Source organism: Lates calcarifer, linkage group LG15, assembly GCF_001640805.2.
Source record: "Lates calcarifer isolate ASB-BC8 linkage group LG15, TLL_Latcal_v3, whole genome shotgun sequence".
Classification (NCBI taxonomy): Eukaryota; Metazoa; Chordata; class Actinopteri; family Centropomidae; genus Lates; species Lates calcarifer.
Window position 1 is genome coordinate 3,197,783 of NC_066847.1, and position 8,577 is coordinate 3,206,359.

Genomic DNA, 8,577 nt, shown 5'->3' on the forward strand with positions numbered 1-8,577 from the left:
ATCCTGATGTCGTAGCTGTGGGTCAGTTGCTCAAGCAGCTATTTCCTGTCTGTACTGGAGCCCTTTGTTTTAATCTGTTTTTCGCCTGGAGCCGTTCGTTCTTTTTGTAATAAAAACGATCACAGCACACAACTGCCTTTTAATGTCTGTTATTTTATTAGGTTCATTCACAAGGCGGTAAAAGGGGCAGGTGTTAAGGACAAACAAAAAATAAATGAGGAAACCATTCCTCTGCCACACTGCCCTTTTCAAGGCGGCAGTATGTGCCGGAGGCCCAACACATTCTTTTCCCATTTTATCAGCGGCTGGCAGTGGTAGCCAGCAGGTGTCTCGATTGGTTTTCTATGAACCCAGACACTTTGTCTGGCTACGTACTCACACACACACACACACACACACATACTAGTCTCCAGGCTCCAGGCCCAGGCTGCTCTTTGAGCCGAGACCCTTCAGGACGGCACGCAGAATAACAATCTTCTCCCTGACACCAACACTGAATATGTTGATATGCAATCATCTGCTGCACACCTCCCTGAAAAACCTGCATCATTTCTCTCACTGAGGCGAAGACATGGATGGATCGACCTATGAATTTTGTTTGAGAGTGAATGTGTGTTGTGTGTTACTTAATAATTCTGCTGATATCACACATCCACAGGTTTTTTTTTTCCTTTCTTTCTTTTTTTTTTTTTAGGGAGAGCAGGGAAGCTGAAGCGGATCAGAATTTTAAATGTGAGCTGATCCCACAGAGGAGAAATGTGCAGTCTGCGCTTTTTGGATTATTATGTAAGAGACAACCTACGTCTTTACTGAAGCCTTTCCACTGTTTGCCCATTTTTAAAAGTCAAACTAGTGATGTGAATGCCATCCTTGGCTCATTATGGCTGTAATATGGAAGAAGAAATAAACATGTATCATTTGTTCACACAGAAACCTGCTCTCACACAATGCACGCTGGCAGGAGGACGAAACCAGTTTGCTACACAAGCAGCTGTAAGTAGTGAAGACAATCTGCTGGGATGTGGAAACACATCTGAGGAGTAATGATATTATAAATATTTATCGTTTGAAAACAGTGACACCTGCTCTGAAAAATTATTCTGAAATGAAAGAAAAGCATCTTAAAAGTTATCAGTCCTCCTGAAACCTAAAATTAGTTTTGTTTTTCAACGAGTATCACCCAGGGGCTTTGAAATTCTGATCATTTTGAGCGATACCCAAAATAGAAACAAATCGTTTTGGAATGAAAGCCTTCATTTTCTGTCTCTGAAATCTCATTAGCTCATGCCAAACAAAGATTATAATCCAATCTAAACACGCCCTTACACAGCAAGTAGCAGCGGCAGAGAACATTAAGCATTGTGGATCAATATCACAGTCATGCTTTATGCAACATGACTCATATTAAAGAAAGCCACTGATAATTGAATTATTTTCATTCTCTGCTGTGTACGCTCAGACGCCTTATGCTGAATTTATTCCCTTCCCAAACGCCCCATTTCACTATTCAGCCCCCAGTTAATTTAATGGTCTCTGAACAGGTTGGAAAGGACTGTTCCCCCGTGAATGTGAATAGCTGTGCAAGACAACACAAGGGAGGGAGTATTGATACAGCATAATTGATTTTGCAGTGAATCTTTTTGTTCCCGGGAGCTGGTGACGTTTACAATAGTCTGTCACTTCTTCAGGGAACATCAACGCCCGTACTGGTCTGTTTTGTTTCTGTTTGAATATACAGAAGTGCACTATTCATTTAAAAAGGGTAGGCCCAAACAATTAGTGCTTAAACAAATAGTTAATCAAGTGACATAAAATTCATCAACAGTGATTTTAATAATGAATCATTCAAGAAATTAATTGAGCAAAAATAGCAAATATTTGCAGGATCCAGCTTTTTCAGATGAGATGATTTGTCTCTTTCGTCTGGTTACATTGATGCAAAATAAATAATTTGGGGTTTTGGACTGTTAGCCAAGCAGAAAATTTGAAGAGATCACCTTGGGCTGTTTGACTTTTTGTAGACGGAACTGAGGTAATTGATTAATTGTAAATATCATTATTTCATTATCGTTATTTGAATGGCATTGACCACTTCCAACGCTACAAGGTCCTGGTTAATTCTCAGTAGCAGTGCCTTCAGCTTGGTCCTCATCAAGCTCCAATGAAAATGTGTGATTGCGGTGGGAAGCCAGTTATGGATCGTGTATTTGGCCTATCGCCCTCCACAGAAAGTGAGCTGGCAGTGAATAGAGAACTGGGCATTTCCTACTTGTGGGAAAAAATGTATAAACAGCCAAAAACAGAATGGCAGGATTAAGAGTTTACAGGCATGTGAGCGACCCCATGATTTTAAAAATATGTCAGTAGCAGACCGACACTACCATCCATAGAGCCTCAGCTAGCTAAAAATATGAAGTTATCATTTGGAGAATTTGTCGCCTTTTTGAGACAATCTGAACAAAAGCTGAACAATGTCTTCTTTTCAATCTTTTTAATGCTGTCCGAAAATTCAGGATATAAAATTCAGGATACGACTGAGTGATTCTAACGATGTTACAGATTTAAGTAGTCCTTCTCCACAGGCAGGTCGTTTTGAGCCTCAGGGCCCTGACAGATGAGGCACTGTCACTCCTGGTCTCTCAGGGACAGCCTGAGGGGCCCTGCCAGGTGATTTCAGGCTATGTGAGTGCCTTCAAAGCTCCATAACATAGCAAGGACCCAGACCAAGAAAAGCTTTTAAGGCTAAAATCTAAGATCAGTACTGAAATGTACAGGCAGCCTGTGTGTGGAGGATAAAACGGGGGCGATGTGATCCTGTCTCTTACGTCTTGTTAAAAGTCTGGAGCCGGTCTGTCAGATTCATGTCAGCCACAATCTGCTTTAGTCCTCTAAGTACTTCAGAGGAAGACAGCTGTTCACAAACACACATCACATCAGACACCAGCACTCACTCCCACTGAGCCATTTGTGCCCACATTTCAAGGGTTTTACTAACAGGGAGCTGAGCACAATGGTATTTTTCACCAGTGCCCGACTGTTGGCCACTGGGTGCTGCCCAGTATAATGACAGTCATTACTGGTGACCACTGGAGAGCTTCGCTAGAGCAGCTGGAGGATAAATGCTTCCAGTGGCTGCAGTACAAAAAAAATGTGGAACATTTACATAAATTATTGCAAAAGAGTTTCAGTCATTATGTATATGAAGATACCATATCAAGTGGAAATAAAAGAGGTAGCATCTTTCTTTTTGAAAAGTATTACAGATGTAAATCTATTGAACATTACTGAGCGTTATTATGACTTTTTACATTTTATTCCCCAAACATGTTTGCATCTTTCTTTGTAGCAAATAATAAGCCATGACAACTGCAAAACAGAACTTAATGAGTGCATGTAACTGAACCGTCTCCATTCACACAGAAAGTCTGACTCTTTGCTCAACCAAAGATGATTTTTTATTTTCATACATTTATTTTTGATCGAGGCTTTGGGATTACTGAAGATTATTTCTTGTTCTTTTCATCCAAGTGCCTTTCATTGTTTCAGTAATGTACAAAGTACATAATTATGTGTTAGCAATTTTAGTATTACACTACCAAAAAACTGGGTGACTCACTGGAGACAAATTCAAAGAAAAACCCAACATTTTGGGAAATATATTCTATAAATATATTCTTGCCAAGAGCTAGATGAGACTGATACAACCCTAGATAGATAGATAGATAGATAGATAGATAGATAGATAGATAGATAGATAGATAGATAGATAGATAGATAGATAGATAGATAGATAGATAGATTTTCCAGAACTCTCATTACACCCTCTAAAATGTATAATAAAACTTTACTCGGGTGCTTGCTCATGTCTGTGTAAGAATTTACCTTAAAACTAATTTAAAAGTAAAATTTTCTGCTACCACATGAATAAAGCCCTTAAGTACAAATGTGTAAACAAATGTCCACTGACAGATTCCTTAATGTGAATGGTGAATGCATAATGAATGGGAGAAACAATCAAACTCATATTACTGATGACTGCACTTTTTCTTTAGCTGAGGAGGACTTCGCTTTGGGCCACTTAACCAAATGATTCTTGGCTCAGAGTCCAAGAGCTGTCTCTTAATTTGTTCTAGTGGAGACTGGCACCAATGCTGCCACATTTAAATGTTAAATTTCCCTTGCACCTATAAACTTGGTGATTGAATGCAAAACTGCCATGTAAACAAAGAGTAATGAACATCAGACCTTTTCATTCATTTATTTTTTCCCTTCAGAAAACAGTCAGATGTCTCCTGTTGTGATTCATACTAAGCCCATAATATAACACAGGAGAAGAACTGGGTGCATGGTGGCTGAGTGGTTAAAGAGGCTGCTCTAAAAACGTAAAGGTCACAAGTTTGATTCCCAGAAAAGATAAGGTGTATGAATCAACTGCCATGCATTCTGTTGAGTCCTTGAGTCCAACACCAAGCTCCTATCTGCTCATTGTAGGTCACCCTGGATGAGAGTGGATGAAGTGCTCTTACTGTAATTGCTTCGTGATTATCTTTGTCTGTACTGTGCTGCTGTACAGACACACATTTACTGGGTGATACATCACAGTCTGAGGCCCTCGTCATAAATCCTGTCAGGGAAAATAACATAATTACAAAATACTTGAGAATATCATGATAAAAAATAAATAAGAATTTGGACTGCTTAGTTTTTCACTAAAAGCTTAAACATGTATCCAAAGCACCAGCAAACACACCTAGAGATGCTAGCTGAGGCAGTAATAATGTTTCAGTGGGAAGGAGATGTACTGTAGCAAGGCAGCAGTGGAGAGCGCATTTTGCTCAGTTGGTTGTTGTACTTGATGCATAAATGCAAAATGTACTTGATGAAGAAAGAGGAACATTTAGCAGCTAGAGCCCAAGAGTGTGTAGAAACCGAACCGCAGCTAAACGGAGAACGAATATTGGACTTCATCACCCTCCACACCATTCATAAGTACTGCACCTTCTGCAAGTTCACTGTTGACTTCTCCCTCCTCCTTCAAGTCTTTCCTTTCCCCTCCTTCCACCTCTTATGTTGCAGATACGTCTGTCCATCTCGAGCTGCTCCTCCACCATCACCAGCACCTCCTCCTCGTGCTTCGCTGTAGCTGATTAAAGTTATGGTTGTCACAGGGATGGCTGTGTTGATGTTGATGTTCAACATCATAAGAACTAACTACTGTAGCTCTATATTTTGTTTTGCTATGTTGGTGTGGCATCTAAAGGTTGACTAAAACTTAAATCCTCAGAAACATTGTAAACGTTCATTACCATGACCTTTAAACAGAGTCCAAACTACAAGAGCTGTGTTTTACGATTTAATATCTTCAGTCAGGACTGCTGCTACAACTTAGAGCTGCTGAGTAAATAAGTAATAAAACAAACACCACTACTGGCTTACATTGTTGTTTGTGCTGATGGGAATGGCTGTGAGGTCTGTCTTCCTCCTGTGTGTGGGTCTGGGCTGCTGAGGCTCCTCCACCACCACCTCCTCTGTGATTGTGTTGGCTGACAAAGCCACCACTGCAAACACAAAACACATACGTGTATCAGAAGAGATGCAAATATCTTTTATTTATCTGGTTTATTTATGTCAGCCTGTGTGTACTTATACTTCTGTTTTACAGCACAGGTATGCAAAACTTCATTGTGTAGCTCAGTATTTGCCCACTATTAATACACCACCCATCCTACTCCCGGTTCAGAGGAGCACCAGTCCAGCTCTCTAAGTACGCTTCCAGAGTACTACTTATACCCAAAGAGCTGTGATTTGGCAGGGCTGTGAGTGGCTCAACACTGTGTCCCTGGTTTTTCAGTCTTACTGCATTAGACAAGGTTTAGCTTTTTGTGCAATTTTTTACAAACCTACCATAAACACATACATCTATTGTTATGGTTTCAGTAGGGATTTGGTGATTTTGTGCAGATTGTGATTTACATTAGATGGGAAAATGCAAAGTAGCTCAGTCAGCTTTGATCTTAAATCTTAGTTTTGAAATGACCATTATGTTGTTTTCTCCCATCACACTAGAACCCGTTTATTAAGCCATTTCTTCTGACGTGATCTTTGTTCTAGGCTTTTACAAAGGTCATATTTGAGCTCAGTACAGAAGTGAACACAAATTGCATCGTCATCTTGAGTTAGTCATAGCTGATACTGGCGAAGTATTACGGAGAGATTCCCCACGCAACTTTGTTTGAATTCTTCATAGCATCTATGCAAGTCTGCAGACACATACTCTGACAGGCCAACTGCTAAATATGTGTATTGTCTGCATTCTTGCTTTTTAGAAGAGCTGACCAAAAATATCTGTGATTATTATGAAATCAGTGCCTCTCTGCTCTCTCCTGATCAGTACTCTGGAGTACTGCACCTACGCGTTGCCCACTCACTGTGCTGCTCCTGCAGGGTGACGATGAACTGTTGGCCCAGGGCTGCCAGCTGCAGGTTGCCGTATTGGTCCATTACTGTGATGATGACCCTCTGCCCGCCGTCGCCCACCTCATGCTGAACGGTTGTTTCCACCGACTCGGCAGCCATGGCGTCCTCTGATTTGACTGAAGACAACAGTTGGCTTGTTTTTTTAGGCAAAAGCTGCCAAGGACTACTCCAGCATTATGCTGCTGTTTAAAAATGAAACAGGGCCAGAATGTTACACAACCACAAAGAAGGAAAAAACAGATTTTCAGACAATTAATGCTGCTGCTATTGAGAAGCTGATGCTTGTTGTTTTATTCTGACAGGTGTAGGAGAAGCAGCAAATGAAACAAGTCGGATTGTTGGATGTGCCTCCTTCCTTGTCTCTGAATTCCACTCATGGGTACATTTGGCATTCCATTGTCAATTCAGGTATTATTTTATTTATCTTTTATTTCTGTTTTCATCATTTTGTGTCTGTCCTAGATCATGGAGTCCAGTCCAGGTGTTTCTTATTTCTTGTCAGATATGATTATACTCTGTGTCCCTTGAAACAGCACAGTACACCTCCTGAGGTTTCTTTTTCCCTCACCCGCACAAATTAGAATTTCACATCCCTTCCATCTGCTGTTTATTCATAGTTTTCCTGTCATTTAATTTCTGTGCTTTATCATTGCACCTAAACACAACTGACTGAGGCATGTGTGCTTCCTACCTGCAATGGTGGTGGTGGTGGTGGTAATCAGTTCTGAGAGGCTGACCGGATTATAAGCAGGGATGATGTAGTAGGATGCTGTCCTGTGTGCAAGGAGTAGCTGTGGTTATACTGAATTCTGTAGCAGTTAATGGTTTATAAACTGATCTGTTGTATCAGAGTGAGCATTACAGATTTTTTGGCCACTAGGGGGCAGCAGAGTTGTGCTGTAAACACAAACATTGACACAAAACCATCTCTTCCAAGTTGATAAGACGAGCCTGTTAACAAAGAATTGTTTATATGCACTGACATTAGAATTCATTTGGAGTTGTGACTGTGTCCACCTGAACTGAATTCCAATGTTCACTTTTGTTTTTGTTTTGTTGTCCACCAAATTCCTAGGAAAAATGTCTGGGTCTTAAGCTGCTAAATGCTGTTCACCACCTCGTCGCTAACTTTGACCACCTGTTGTTTGGTGCCAGGCAGGTGGTGCAGTTTATTTTTTTACAGTTTATTTTGTTGAAAACAACAATATGAGAGCTGTGAAAGTTGTGGACTATGAAACAAAAACAAAACTAAAATGCTCCAGAAAGCTGAAGAAAAAAATGTTGAGGAAGAGAGCAGAATCTAAGACAATTCTTGATCTCTTATTACATTTTAAGGCATTAATTTGTGAGACATAAAATTAAACACTTAAACATTTTGGTGTATAAAACAGAAGCCAACCATTATTTACATTTTCATGTGTCTGCAACTAAGATAAAAGGTTTACATGTTAGATAACACAACATTCATCCAGCATTAGTGTCTTAAGTCGACATAACTCAGTTTATACTTAGTGGACAGCACTGACATCCAGTAATTGAAACTAACACTTTTATCCACTGGCTTCACTCTAGAAAGAGTCGCAGCTCAACAGTTTGTAGTGTTCAAACATCCTGAAGAATTGCAGGTTAGACTGGTCTGCGCTGCTGAAAGTGAGAAAACATTATGAGAATCATTCCATTGATGGTATGACATCAAGGGTAGTCATGTGGTTAATGGTGGATAAAACATAATGGCGGCTACAAGTGATTTAAAACTAATAGTTTGTTTTATGGTTTATCCACTGATGGTTCATTCTCAGTGCATTCTGGCATCTTACACTGTTGATAGTGATTTCATCTGAGGGAGACATTTTATCTACACAGACTTGATATTCAGAGAGGAAACAGTGTCATTTTATTGTTATTCTATGGGCAGGATATGAACATTTTTGCAGCTTCATGTCTGTGCTTCAACCTAAAAATGTCCACCTATAACAAAAGGCACCTAAGTGCTTTACTTCACCAGAGCATAGCAGTAAGTTAATTTCAGATGATGAACACATATGATGCTGTTCTTATATTGAGTCATCCCTCTCAAACACTGACCTCGGGGGAGCATTT